Consider the following 15,859-nt stretch of genomic DNA (forward strand, 5'->3'; position numbering starts at 1 on the left):
GCTCTGTGTTTTTCTGTTCAAGGGCTTTGGAATGTATTTGCCCCAGAAAATCCCCAAAATCATGAATAACTTACAGGGTGCTGGCTCACATACACACAGGGCACAAATAGATGGGCAGCACGTATAGCTCTAGTGTGTCTGTTAGCCAAATGTGCAACACACATTCTCTGTATGACGGTACATTACCCACGCTGGAATAATAATTGTGTGATGCAGAAAGTACGTTTAGCTCAATTTTTTTTGGCTTTTTCTCTGTACTTCATGTGCTGTGAATAAAACATGAAAGGATTTTTGCCAGTTCTTCTATAAGCTTGTACAGCAGAAAATATTTTGGTAGTACATGGATACTTTCACCATGTCTATGAGCTTTTTACTGACATAGCGATTTTAGGTTTAAAGTTATGTGAATATCTCTATAGATGTTCCATGAATATGTTTAGTAAATTTCCTACCGTAAATATATCAAAACTTAATTTTTGATTAGTAATATGCATTGCTAAGAACTTCATTTTGACAACTAAGGTGATTTTCTCAATATTTCGTTTTTGACAGATTCCAGATTTTTAAATCATTGCATCTCGGGCAAATATTGTTACATCTTAACAAACCACACATCAATGGAAAGCTTATTCGGTTAACTTATTCAGTTTTATTCAGCAAAAAATGACACTTGTGACTGGTTTTGTGGTCCAGGGTCACACATATTAAATCAGTTATTAATAATTAATAAATATAATTTACCAAACATGAATCGGGTGTTAATGTTTATAATGTAAATTCATTACATTTGAAGAGAATATGAATATTCTCATATTATACATTTTAATCTAATAATGGATATCTTTTCTAGCTTCTCTAGCAGGAAGCTTGTTGGTTTCAGGTCTATTGAACTTTATTATCAAGAGGGAGCAGAAGCTGTAATATTATATTTACAGCTTCAATCATGTATTTTCATTTACATATTACATAATATTCTAACCTTGCTGAGATTTCTCATTTTTTCTCAATACAAATCCAAATTAAATTCCGTTATTTCACATTTTATGTAGTGTATATACTACCAGTCAAAAGTTTTGAACAGTAAGATTGTTTTGTTTTTAAAATCTCTTCTGCTAACCAAGCCTGCATTTATTTGATCCAAAATACAGCAAAAAAACTATAAAATTTTGAAATATTTTCAGTATTTAAAATAGCTGTTTTCTATTTAAATATACAGTGTATGTATATGTATATATATATATATATATATATATATATATATATATATATATTAAAAAGTAATTTGTTGTGACCAGTGATTTCAAAGCTGAATTTTTTTAAAATCATTACTCCAGTCACTTGATCCTTCAGAAATCATTCTAATATTCAGATTTTCTGCTCAAAAAACATTTATTATTATTATTACGTTGAAAATCGCTGAGTATAATTTTTTTCTGTTTTTTTTTTTTTTTTTTTTTTTTGATGAATAGAAAGTTCAGAAGAAAGAAAGTTCTTTTGACTGGTAGTGTATATATATATATATATATATATATATATATATATATATATATAATTTATTCTTAAATAGGTAATTCACTTACTATACGATGCTATGAGTTCGCAAAGAACGTGAATATGAATGTAAATTAAAATTCTTTCTAAGAAATTACGGCAGTGTCTCTCTACCCGGGTCTGACTTCACCTTCCTCCACTTTCGCTGAGGTCTCAGTCGGATTATGGATTACTACGGAGCCTTATTATCTCTCTCACCCATATGAGCAGTAATGTAGTGTGAAGGGAAGGGGTTGAGAGTTTAAATGAAGACCTCCTGCTGGTTAAGATCTCAGAACGCACACCCCCTCCTCCCTCACTCACCACATTTAGGTTCCTGCATCTCTGCTTCCAGACTTGGAGGGGGGGAGGTAGTTAGGAAAAAAAAAACTATGCTCTGTGATGTCGCACCATGAGGGGGGCGAATTTGCCTCCCGTTCTCCTCTTCCTCCTTTGAGACATCCAGGAGCTCCTCAAACCCCCAGCCTTGTTAGTGAGCTTGTCTGATTTGGCCCTTTCACTGTGTGTCTCACACTTTTTTTTTCTTTTTTTTTTTTTGCACTTTCGGCGTCGCTCTATAGAACCCACCATCAGCTGTGATCACAGTCGTCTTTCATATTCTTTTCACAATTCCTGCAACTTTTTTATCTGTCTTTCTGTCTACACAGAGAACACTCTGTTGAATTCTGTCTCCCTTTTTGGCATCATGATCTTCATCTTTGCCATTTTCTGCCTTTCAGCGAGATGCCTATCGCTCATGGATTCTGAATTCCATTCCTCTTCCTTCATTTAATTTTCTTTTTGTTTCTCCTCTGTAGGCTGGTTTTAGAGGAATCAGAGGGGGGTCAGACCACAGACTCGCAGAGGGTGGCCGTTCTTCAGGTTCAGCCTTCAAATTGAGCGATTGTTTGTGGAGGTCCACAATGTTCCTCTTGTGAATCTTTTGCACGTCCATCTTGGCCTGGGTGTCTGAAGATTAAAAGGCAGGCCTGAGTTCTGAAAATAACATTACATGGCTGTCAGGTCAATTTTCACTCTATTTTGTCTGTTTTATTCTTTTCATTCAGTTCTCTTGATCATCTATTTACATTCATAGAGTATAATATATTTTTTTTAAATCAGAATGTCTTTTATTTGGCCAATACAAAGATCATAGCAAGTTTTTGATGCTATTGAGGTCAGGGGCCTCCTCAAAATATTGGATGAGAATAAAAAATTCAACCTGAACTCATGACAACTTTTTCACAAGATGCGAAATACATACCGCCATGTACGTTTCGTCACATATTCGATAAGAAATGTCCACTGAGTAGTGCTAAAGAAGTGTTTTTTTATGGGATTTGTACCCAAGAATTCTGCATCCTAAGTCCTATTCCGTGCTGGCTGAGCTACCGAGCAAGCTTGTTATATCTGGAAAGTGAAATAAATGGAGCTGTAATCATAACATAAAAAAAGTTATAAATTGATTTGCATTTTAATGAGTGAAATATGTATTTAACCCCTTTGCAAAACAAGACTTATTACTTGGTGGCAAAACCAAGCAATCACAGAGGTCAAACGTTTCTTGTAGTTGGCCACCAGGTTTGCATACATCTCAGGAGGGATTTTGTTTCAAGACTGACGTTTGGCAACTCGAACCTTCAGCTCCCGCCACAGATTTTCTATAGGATTAAGGTCTGGAGACTGGCTAGGCCAGGACCTTAATGTGCTTCTTCTTGAGCCACTCCTTTGTTGCTTTGGCTGTGTGTTTTGGGTCATTGTCATGCTGGAATACCTATCCACGACTCATTTTCAATGCCTTGGCTGGCTTCAGTGCCCTGGCCCTGATGGTACATGGCCCTGTCCATCGTCCTTTTGATGCGGTGCAGTTATCCTATTCCCTTAGTAGAATAACACCCCCAAATGTTTCCACATCCATGTTTGACGGTGAAGATGGTGTTCTTGGGGTCATTGACAGCAACATGGCGAGTTGAGTTGATGCCAAAGAGCTTGAATTTGGTCTCATCTGACCACAACACTTTCACCCAGTTCTCTGAATCATTCAGATGTTCATTGGCACACTTCAGACGGGCCTGTACACGTGCTTTCTTGAGCAGGGGGACCTTGTAGGCACTCCGGAATTTCAGTCCTTCAGAATCAGAATCAGAATCAGAATGAGCTTTATTGCCAGGTATGTTTACACATACTAGGAATTTGTTTTTGTGACAGAGCTCCACAGTGCTACAGAATGACAGTGACAAGACGATATATCATATTATATTATTATAATATATATAATATAATATAATCATAATAATAATATAATATATATATATATAATATAATCATATAATATTATACATATTATAAAAAGAACAATATACAAGTATACAAGACAGACAATGTGCAAAAATAGCAAGACATTTTGATGGAAGTAAGTATGTGCTTTAAATAAATAACGGAAAAATGAGTAAAATGTATAGTGTTGTATGTTCCACGATCATCATCTTCACGGCGTAGTGTTCAATTCAAACAGACACAATTAATACAAAATATCAAATTCTTTATTTAAATATTGCATATATAACAAAAATACAAAAAATACAGTCTTCCAATGTTGGAACAGTTCATCTTCAATATTTCACCTGTCTGACTTTTTGCAGTGCATTACATTGTATCCTCTGGATTTAGCCTTACAAAGAATATTTAGGCAACATTAAAAATAATAGGGAAAAATCATATAAGCAGCTAAAGAATACATATCATCTGCATAGTCCAAGTTTGCATATTCCTGCTCTAAAACGTTTGCCACCTTTGCTCACCATCCACTTTGTTACAGAGAGAAATTTGATCCCTGAAAAAAAAAAACAAGAAGAAAATACACATTTGTAAAAGGCAAACCCCATATGGAATACACAAACCTCTCAAAATCATAGTGAAGTTAAATCATCTCTTACCATAAATTATCTCAGTGTGGCTGGCCTGCTCCTGTCCTTTGTGAAGCTTCATTTGAGTTGCCTTTAAAAACACACACAGAAAATGCAGTAAATATTAAATTCCATTTTTTTTTTTAAATTACAGAAATGTCTAACAGTGCAACCATTAAAATTATAGACTGATCATTTCTATGACATTGTGTAAACGTACAAAATCAGTAAAGTAAATGTCCATGTCTTTGACCAGTATTTACAGAGCTTTGGTGACTGATGATCTGAAAAATTCAAAAATAGTTAAAAGTTAACTATTTAAAAGAATTGCTGAATATACGTTCACAAATAAAATCTATAGTTTAAATTGTTACTGTTTTGAGTTTTTATTTTCGAATAAATGTAAAATGCTTAAAAAAACTAACTTGATGAGATTCATACTTGGCTTTAATACATTGAATATTGATTACATTTCTAATGGAAAAATATTAAATACGATTGTTTTCTTTTTCTGATAGTTGTAAGTAATGTTTATTTAACCAAAAAATGTGACTGGGACATGAATTTACATTTGATTAAAAAAAAAAGAAGAAAGAAAAAACGTTGAGGACTTGGCCTCCTCATTTCAGAACACCACTGTACATCACTGATTGAGGTCAAGTGCGCACTTCCCTGCAGAGAATTCTCAGAAAAAAAGGGGTCTTATTTAGCAAATATAAACTTTTACTTTCCATGAAATGAGGGATTTACTTACAAAACAGTATAGTTTTAATTTTCATTGAACACAAAATATGTTAAGTAGGATGTTACTTTGCTCTTTCATAGAAAGTAAACTGTGACCAAAATTTGTCAAGCTCCAAAACAAAGGCACCATAGCATGACTCATGCCACTGAATATCAAATCTTTGTCTAAGGAATAGACTGAAAGTTGTAATTTTGCATTTTGAATATGTGCATAGAGTGTTGTGGCAAATGAGAATCACATTGGAACATGATAATCACTTTTTGTATAAAAATGACGTCAAACCTGGTATGATACATCTCGTTTTATATTCAAATATGCGTGAATGTAATTTCAGGGTCCCAGACGATGTAGGAGTGTCAACATCAGGTTGACTGTGAAAATAAGGAATTAATAATGCAAGTCAGGATACAACCTCCAAACAACATGTCTTCTTCAACGCCCACATAATCAAGAAAGGTTCTACAAGTTCACCATTCAGACAGAGATAAAACCTTACACATCCATGTGTTCTCATTAAATGCTTTAAGACATGGGCTATCAAATAATTCGATCCTGAAAAACATTACATTTACTTGCTTTTTTTTTGTATAAGAACACACCATAACAACCATTCTTTAAACACATAATGGAAATGAAATGGAAATGTGTTTGCATTCAGCTTGTAGCTTTGAAGCTTTTAAGAGTGGGAACAGCGCATATTCAAGGATTTATATAGGTGCTGTTAGAGGTGTTTACGGTATAAATAAATTATTTAGATATTAAGGTGGCATGCAAGAAAAAACTAATAAAAGAGAAATCCAATTTTTTTACACATAAACAAATAAAATAGACTTTGTTTTGAAATTCTCAGTGTCATTGTGATTGATTGATTAATGGTTAATGTTTTGTTGAGCAGAGTACTGCTAGCAGCACTTTGAGATGTATGGTTCCTTTCAGTGTCAACATCAATTTATGGCATATGAAAATAAAAGCAGTAGAACTGCGAAAGGGAACAGTAAAAAGGTATCTCTTCGCTGTGGCATTGTGATGATTGCCATACATACATTATACATAGCAAATCACTTTGAGATTTCTAGTATCTGCTTGATTTAAAAAGGATGCGCTGCTCTTTTACAGCCTGCTGTATGTGCATTAGCAGGACAGTCGTAAAATCTCTGCTTACATTGCACCGCCGACCAAATGTGCAGGGCAACAATAAGAAAATACTCATTGCGGTACGGGTTACTTTCCTCTGAGACAGTGGGCCTCATAAATAATATGACTGAACAAACTTGCAAACTTGCTTAAATTTCTTTTTCAAAGGAAGTATCAGAAATGGGACAATAATGTCTGGATCGCTGACTCAGTAAGGATCATTTCTGCTCACACTAGTGCTCTGATTGCTCTGAAGGGACCAATGGATGCCAGTAATGTAATATTAGCATAACATGGGCACATACAAAAATGTGGGACTATGCTAAATAAGACTTTGCTAAAAATGTTTTAAAATGTAACAGCCAATTGACGCTACCTTGTTCCTCAGATAACCCCCCAGCATGTGGCTAATTCTTTCAGAGGTTTTAAACAGCAAACATTAACATATGCAGTTATTTATGTAACCTTTTTCCTGAGTAAACGATGAGCGCCGCCATTACGAATTCTAACGTCAGATTGAATGCTTTTCTGTTCCGTTTCCATAGGAACCCATTCAAATAGCGTCCATCTGTTTTAATGTAGCTAACGTCCGCTGCTTCGTGTCATCTACACACTCATTAAAGTGCGGCACTGACAAATGACGGTCATTGCGACATTGCCAAGTGATGGCGCTATGGAGCCATGTGCTTTTTAAAAACATTTTAATAGGTTTAACATTAGTTTATTAGCTCGGAATATACCCTAATTTGACTAGAAACAATGCAGACCGGAAATGCAAAGCATTCTTTCAGTTAAGAGTCGGACTTACTTCGGTGTTCAGGAAAAACGTCTATACCAACTAAAATATTGTTCTTATGATGTCCACCTTATTTTTCCCATAAGAGTGGGCACGACCGTTTGTAAATTTAATGTGTCTGGCTTTTAGTCTCATCCGTGTCCAGCTATTTTTAGCTCTACAAAACAGCTCGTTTTGCTGCTTGATATTGCGAACTGGTTTGTCTTACAATGTATTATCTTAATTATGAATGCAATAGTGCAAACAGTTTTACCATTTACTGCTTGTTATTCTTCTCGTCAATTGCTTACGGCAGCTTATGAACCGCAAGTCTCACACATTACCAGAAAACATCTTACTTCTGCATTGAAAAATAAGATGGATTAGCTGAAATCAACACTTTGGTTAAAAATCGACTTGAATTGGGTTCTGCGAATTTACGTTTGGTTCCATTAAAGCGATAGTCCACCCAAAATTGAATATTTGAAAATTCATACTTAAAATTCATACTGTGGAAAGACATCAATACACACTATTTTTCAAGTTCCAGGCCACCAAGGTTAATCTACTTTCCTGTCTGGTTTGTTTGTCGGACAAAACTGGCAGATTCTGCATTATGATTGGTCAGATCACCTGTCAATCAAACTTCCTGCGAAGGGTCAATTAACAATGCACTAATACCAGTTATGGAAAGCAGGCGGTAAACCTAATTTCATTTAAAAGAGGTGTCTGTGTATGTTTTCTATTGATCATGGCAGCAGTAATTCATCAAAAGATGGAGCAGAGTATATAACCAGGAACACTTCCAGACACTCAGTGTAGACAAGTGGACATTTGGTGTATCAAAGAGCTGATTCAGGTGTCTGGGCTCCAGAAGTACAGTGATGCTGTACAGTCCCTCCAAACTATGCCAGATCAGGATAGTCTGCCGCATCCTCCACAGAAAAGCACTTATAAATGACTTGCGAGACTTGGAACTGACCACAAGTTGTGTTCAGCACTGAACTGCCGCTTAGTACATTCCCTTCTGTGACACTGTACCACAAAACCATTGTCATTAGGGTTAATTTTTTCTGAAATTGAGATTTATACATCATCTGAATAATAAATCTTTTATAAAAATATAAAAAATATAAAAATAAAGCTTTTCATTAATGTATGGTTTGTTAGGATATGACAATATTTGTTTGAGATACATCTATTTGAAAATTTGGAATCTGAAGTTGCAAAAAAAAAATTAAATATTGAGAAAATCTTCTTTAAAGTTGTCCTTAGCAATGAAGTTCTTAGCAATGCATAGTAGTAATCAAAAAATAAGTTTTGATATATTCATGGTAGGAAATTTAGAAAATATCTTCATGGAACATGATCTTTACTTAATATCCTAATGATTTTTGGCATAAAAGGAAAATCGATAATTTTGAACCATACACTGTATTGTTAGCTATTGCTACAAATATACCCATGCTACTTATGACTGGTTTTGTGGTCCAGGGTCACATATATTCTTTCTTGCATGTATTGTATTTTTGATTGTGCAGTTTCCCCTGAGGCATTGATAAATTTAACCTCTCTGTTTATGTCTGTAGCTACCTTGACATTTTAATTATCATTCCATTCCGGTTTACATATTTTAACATCCAAGTTTAATTGTTTCATGCCAGCTGAGTGAGTTTTCATTAACAATATATACGGTGAGGAAGACCGCAGCAGTGTTTGTAAACTTAAGACAATCTCTCTGGAGAATGACACGCTGAGCTTGTTATTGCATCAAGTTGCAGGCAAGTGCCCAGGGCTGGTCCTCAGATGAACAAGCCCCAGGGCAATCAATGGACAATAAGCTAATAGGAAGCTAATAGCGCTAGGCTAATCGTTTCTGCCAGAAGACATCAGATAACAAGGGTTTCATTTGCAGTTGAAGAAGTAAAGATATTATGGAAGTTTTCTTTCCTCTCTGTGCTAGACACATGCTGCTATCATGCTGTAGACCTTTGTGCTTGTAAAGAAATGAACAGATTGTGCTGAGGGAAGGGGGTAGACTTGCACACCTGTGTGCAGATGTGACTAATTACCTTATATGTGTGAGAGTCTGTGGTTTCTTTCTCAAGAGAAAAAAAGTCATTTGGACGGAGGGAAGCGCGTGTTCCGCTGCTCTGCCACTGGGGCCGGTGCGAGGGGCACTGCAGGGGCGCTGGACAATTACCACAAGTCACACGGCATCACCTCAATCAGAAGTGGCCTGGAGCAGCGCGCTTTCCTGTGGCTCTATTTCTGGGATGGTGCAATAAAAGGTGATACATGCAATGTCCTATCAATGACATCATTTCTGCCAGATAAATACACTTGTGAAGAAAGCAAAAGCATTTTCAAGGAGGTGCTTACATTTTTTGGACATGGTACAGTGCCTTGCGAAATTATTCCAACCCCTTCACATTTTGTTATGTTGCTGCCTGTTAAACTGCTTTAAATTCAGTCTACACTCCATACACCCTAATGACAAAGCAAAAACAGAATTGTCACAACTTCGTAAATGTATTAAAAATAAAAAAACTGAAATAAGTACATTGCATAAGTATTCATACCCTTAATGTATTACTTCGTCGAAGCACCTTTACACCCTCAAATCTTTTTGGTATAGTGCGACAAGCTTTGCACATCAGCATTTGGCAATTATCTGCCATTCTTCTTCTCACCTCTTCACCTCTCAAGCTCTGCCAGGTGGGATGGACACATTTGGGCACAGACACACATTTTCAGTTTCTGCAGAAATATTTGATTGGGTTCAAGCCCAGGCTGTGGCTGGGCCACTCAGGGGCATTCACAAAGCTGTCTATAATCCACTCTTGCTGTGTGCTTAGGGTCATTGTCCTGTTGGAAGGTGAACCTTCTGCCAAGTCTGAGGTTCTGATTGCTCTGGACTGGGTTTTCATTAAGTCTATCTTAATATTTTGGTGCACTGAGCTTTTCTTCTATTCTGATGAGTGCCTTAGTCCCTGCTGCTGAAAAACTGCCCCACAGCATAAGGCTGCTACCAGCACACTTTACTATTGGGATGGTTATCTGCAGGTGATGAGCAGTGCCTGGTTTCCTCTATACATGATGCTTGGAATTGAAGTTCATCAGACCAGAGTATCTTGTTTCTCACAGTCTGAGGTGCTTTTGTGCAAATTTCAAGTGTTTTCATGTGTGTTCACTGAAGAAAGGAATTGAGTTTGGCCACACCACCATAAAGACTGAATTGGTGAAATGTTGCAGTGATGTTTGTCCTTCTGTAAGTTTCTCCCATCTGCATATACACTGTAAATTCCAATAGCTTTGCTGACTCAAGTATAATTAGTAAACTTTACTCAAATATTAAAAAATATACTTCTTACAAGGTTTTGTTAAGTTACAGTTAATTGCAGGGTGAGTAAAACAATTTACTTAGTAGTGTTAGTGATGTTTACTTGCAACACTTAAGTAGCATCAAAGGAAGCACTGCACCAGTGAGTGGCAGCAGTGCACCCAAGAGTAATAAAGAAGAAGAAATAAGAAGAAGAAGAAGCAGCGAGACTTGTCAGAGCATGCGTAATAGAATTTTTGCGCTCAGCTCCTGAACTGGTGAATTCGAATTGGCGGCTTGGCGCCCATTTTGCAGATGATGTAGGAAGAAGCAGCAGCTAGACAACCGACGTTTTTAACATCTGAAGCTTCGTTACGTTTTTAAAGAATAAAGAGGTAAGTAATCAAGCAAGCAACTTGTATGTGAATGTTTACTTTCTGCTTGTCCTATTTTTTTGCCAATCTAATACATATTTACCAACGAATTTTGACATTATACGGTGCTAGAAGAACACGGTCTGACCACTAAACTAGAAGGTAACAGTTAACAGTTAAGTTACCACAAATGGTAAAAAAAAAAAAAAAAAAAAATGTTTTGCCTTTTTCCAATTGGATAATGGATATGTTGTATAGTTTTGTATTTTACCCTGAATTCACAAAGAAAATGCCTTATTTCCATGTTGAAAGTAGAAATTAAGATGTGAAGTGAAGGGCTGGCCAAGATTATATCTTACCAGTGGCTTGTGATTGATGTGAATACAGATTTTGAAATATCTATTTAATGATCAGTGTAATTGTTTACAGTGTTTCCTCTATGATTTTATAAAACTGTGGTGCTTTATTATTAGTAGTAGTAACGTTAGTATTTTTGTGTTCATTATTAAAATATGCTATTGTAATGTCCAGTCCATTTTTTAAATATTAATCATTGTAACTATTCATTACATTGTTACACCTTTTTAGATTTTAAGCTATATTATAGTGGTAAGTATTTTTGTAATGCTTGTAAAACATGAACATATTAAGAAATGAATGCATTTATAATTTGCAATGCAGAACTTCCTTTTCAACTAAACTTTTTTTTATTCTTTTTAGAAGTGCTTCTGGTAACTGCATCCTGAGTATGGTCTTCAATTCACAGATCTTGATACAGTTGAGGTGAGGACATCTTATTCTGAAGTAGTAGTAGTAGAGATTAATTTGTGAAAGTGTTGACTAAGATGCACCTTAAGTATTATATTGAAAGACTAAAACAACTTAAAGGGATAGTTCACCCAAAAATGAAAATGTGATGTTTATCTGCTTATCCCCAGGGCATCCAAGATGTAGGTGACTTTGTTTCTTTAGCAGAACACAAACAGAGATTTTTAACTCAAACCGTTGCAGTCTGTTAGCCAAATAATGTGAGTGGATGGGCACCAAACCTTTAAAAGTAAACAAAAACATGCACAGACAAATCCACATTACACCCTGCGACTCGTGACGATACATTGATGTCTTAATACACGAAACGATCGTTTTTTGTGAGAAACAGAACAGTATTTATATCATTTTTTACCTTTGATACATAGCAAAATCCATCTGTGATGAGCACGAGTTTAGCATCAGGCACATTACTTGTGTACGTGCTCTGGCGTAGTATACGCAAACGCTGGAAGCGATCTGTCGCTCGCGACACTCATTGTTTACACAGTGCACAGAGACTGTGGCTATAGCGGCTATTCAAAATGGTAATTACTTGCGCTTATCCTGATTGTTCAAACCAATTCAAAGCTAAAAGATTACGTTTGCTTGAGCAAACTCATCCGGGACTTTTCACTGATTCCCCTCGGCTTTTGCGTATACTATGCCAGAGCGTGTGCACATGTAACGATCCAGATGATGAGCTTGTGCTCAGGACAGATGGACGTGGCTGTGTATCAAAGGTAAAAAATGATATAAATACAGTTCAGTTTCTCGCAAAAAACGATCGTTTCGTGTCTTAAGACGTCAATGTATCGTCACGAGCCGCAGGGTGTAATTTAGATTTGTCTGTGCATGTTTTTGTTTACTTTTAAAGGTCTGGTGCCCATCCACATCCATTATTTGGCTGGCAGACTGCACTGGTTTGAGTTAAAAATCTCTGTTTGTGTTCTTCTGAGGAAACAAGCAAGTAAACCCAAAGTTGCGTTTCACTGCCAGTTATGTGATTACTGTACCAGTGAAAGCATTGCAGGAGCGGTGGCCAGAGAGACAAGTAAGTGCTCATACATTTAGTTTTCCACCATGTTAAACATAATTTTTTTCAGGCTTGGCCTGGTAACCAGTGGGCTGAACATGCATAGTCATATCCACATTGTGAACCATGCTTCTTTATTCACTGTTTATTTTGCCTCTGTTGTAGGTGTTTGCAGAGTTCCATAGGATAGCCACCACAGATCTGCAGAGTGACTTTTTTGGTGCCTTGGATCACTACACACAACGGTTTGACACAATCTTCAAGTCCAAGAAAGGAACAGTTGGACAGAAATTGGCTGAACTTATGCAACAAATTAATACAGCGGTGAGTTTACTGCAGCCTTAATTTTATTTATTGTTGTAAGTTGATTGTGATGTTGCTACCTATTATTATTTTAAAGTATTTAAAAGTAGTGTTGCTAATATTGTAATTGTTACAAGAGTTGTGTTCTGTTTTTGAGAAACACTTTAACACAATGTAAGATAGTTTAGATCATTGATAAAGTAATCCATGTGACATCAGTGGTTCAACTGTAATGTTATGAAGCTACTTATTTTTGTTTCCTTTGCACAAAAAAAAAAGTAGTCTCATAGTTTCATAACAATCATCTTTGTACTTTTCTGGCCTTGAACATGGTAGTACCCTAAAGATGCCTTTTCTACCTTTCATGGCCTTGAAATTGCTAGTTGCCAAGGCTGCATATGGAGGGACAGAAAGCTCTCGTATTTCATTTTTGTTATTTCTTCATGTGTGTTCTGAATATGAACAAAGGTCTAACAAGTTTAAAATGACAAAGTTTAGCAACTGTTGACAGAATTTATGTTTTTGAGAGAATTAAAGGATAACTGTTGCCAAAATGCAACCTGGGCTGTTTTTTTTATTTTTTTACTGTAAACGAGACAAACTTATATCTAAAAGCATAATTACGACAAACAAGCCATTTTTGAGATTGACCGTGGTTTAGTTTTGTGGTCAATGGCCGGTGAATGGGAGAACTAGGGTCATAACTTTGAGCGCATCAAAATCAATATTTTTACAACACTAAGAAGGCTCGACACACCATAAAAACTTTGCTCGAAGTATCATCTGGGTCTCTACACATAAACTCCAGCATTAAGAACATTGTTTGTGTACACAGAGTTTACTAAAAAGAAAGGTTTTGAACAACTCACTTTCACTGTTTGAGTTTCCTCTTGCGGCTGTCTTGTCAGTCAAGAAGTGTCCATCTCCGAATGCGACATAATAGCGAGGAGGAGAGTAAAGATGGATAGCTCCTAAAGTATATTTCCATATAAATGCACGGCTAATTCGTTGTTTTGAAGCAAGTGAAAAACAATATTAACCTTCTAGTTGTAAAAAGAGCCTTTCGGAAATCGACACTTCTTGACTATCAAGACAGCCGCGAGCGGAAACTCAAACAGTGAAAGTGAGTTGTTCAAAACCTTTCTTTTTAGTAAACTCTGTGTACACAAACAATATTCTCAATCCTCGAGTTCATGTGTAGAGACCCAGGTGATACTTCAAGCAAAGTTTCATGGTGTGTCGAGCCTTCTTAGTGTTGTAAAAATATCGATTTTGATGCACTTAAAACTTGCCCCTAGTATTCCCATTCACCGGCCACTGACCACAAAACTAAACCACGGTTAATCACAAAAACGGCTCGTTTGTCGTAATTATGCTTTTAGATATAAATTTACGGTAAAAAAAAAAAAAAAACAGCCTAGGTTGCATTTTGGCAATAGTTATCCTTTAATCCTTTAACAAACTGATTGGTACTGTAACTTCAGAATGCTGCAATCTTGAACTTAAATTGTTTTTCATTATCTACTCCTAGGAACCAGATTTGACAGCTATGTGCACATTGGTGCTCCGAGGCCTGCCCGTGATGCTTGGGGATGATGCCAGTACCTTCTACAACACCTGCTTTGTAAGTTCTTAGTTATATTTTATATTTATTTATTGATTATTTCCATTGAAAATGGGTTTACCAAAAAACTTATTAAACAATGTGAGTCCAGTGTACTTTCTGTCTGTCAACCTAAAATTAGGACTTGTTATTATTATATATTCTTCGGAAGTATTAAAATCATATTGCAAGCCATGCAATATGCATAATGTGATATGTACAATGTGATATGCATGAAACGTACTATACCTTGAATATTTATGAGTTGAGATAAAAAAAAAATGCATGTACATACTTAACAAGGAATGGCTAAACGGCAGTTTAGGCAGGGCAGGCAACTGACAATTAATAATTCCTTTCAACATTTCCCTGTTGTAATATTGTTATTGTTTCGTTTTTCTTATAGGCATCTGATAACTGATGAGGACTGGGCACAAGTACCTGTTGGAGTGCTGACTGTCATTGATGAACACATTCATCTCTTACAAAATCAACTGTACCTTGACCCAGTTTATACTGCCATCATTGTTGAGGGAGGTATTGTCATTGACAATCTACAGAATCTACCACAGGCAATTTGCCTTTTGTTTGGACTGTCATATGTTTTGAATTTGGATTACCCCAAAAACATGAAAAACTGTTGGTTTAGGATGTTACAGTCAGGTCAAGGACTTTTTTTTTTTTGGTCCACAAAATTTATTTTATGTAGATTTTATATAGATTTATTGTACCATCAAATGGTTTGTATTTTATTAAAAAAAAAAAAAATTTGTAAACCCCAATGGAAACTTGTGTGGATCATCCCTGTGCCTATAGTAGAGTAAAACAATACAATAAATTTATCCTTGAACTATGTCACTGCCTTACAGTATTTGTCCAGGTGTAAGTGTGCTCTTTGTTAAATTGCGAACCCCTTCTCAGTGTTTTATAATAGACAATAGATGCACTTAAGTTATTGGAGTAATGCTTACTTGGTTTTTTTAAGGCAATCGGTTTGCATGGTTTTAACAAGTAAATTGGATTGCTTTTGAAGTAAAGTCAACTTAGAAATTTCGAGTTGCATGCAGAAATTGTCAAGTTAGCTCAACTTGCATAAATCAGTAGTTTGGAATACATACAAAGTATATTTCACTTGAAATGATATAGTTGTTAAAAATAGCAATTCTGAGTAACCTGTACTAAAGATGAGTACATCTAAAGTAAACATTCAAGTATATGCTACAATTTAGTTTTAAGTTACTGGAACTCTCTTGTAAGTATACAATACTAGATAGGCGTTTGTTAATACTACAAACTATTCCCATTTAACTTTACTTGGTTTTTT

The 15,859-nt window shown here is 35.8% G+C and overlaps 1 long non-coding RNA gene across 1 annotated transcript; it reads left to right on the forward strand.

The window, feature by feature from the left end:
* The first annotated feature begins 10,422 nt into the window (after positions 1-10,422).
* On the forward strand, positions 10,423-15,348 carry LOC141335867 (uncharacterized). The gene is made up of 6 exons (XR_012355634.1): positions 10,423-10,807; positions 11,507-11,569; positions 11,725-12,647; positions 12,795-12,953; positions 14,464-14,556; positions 14,942-15,348. It is a non-coding gene; the product is annotated as an uncharacterized lncRNA (long non-coding RNA).
* Positions 15,349-15,859: the final 511 nt, after the last annotated feature.

This window comes from Garra rufa, chromosome 5 (assembly GCF_049309525.1).
Source record: "Garra rufa chromosome 5, GarRuf1.0, whole genome shotgun sequence".
In the NCBI taxonomy this organism is placed as follows: domain Eukaryota; kingdom Metazoa; phylum Chordata; class Actinopteri; order Cypriniformes; family Cyprinidae; genus Garra; species Garra rufa.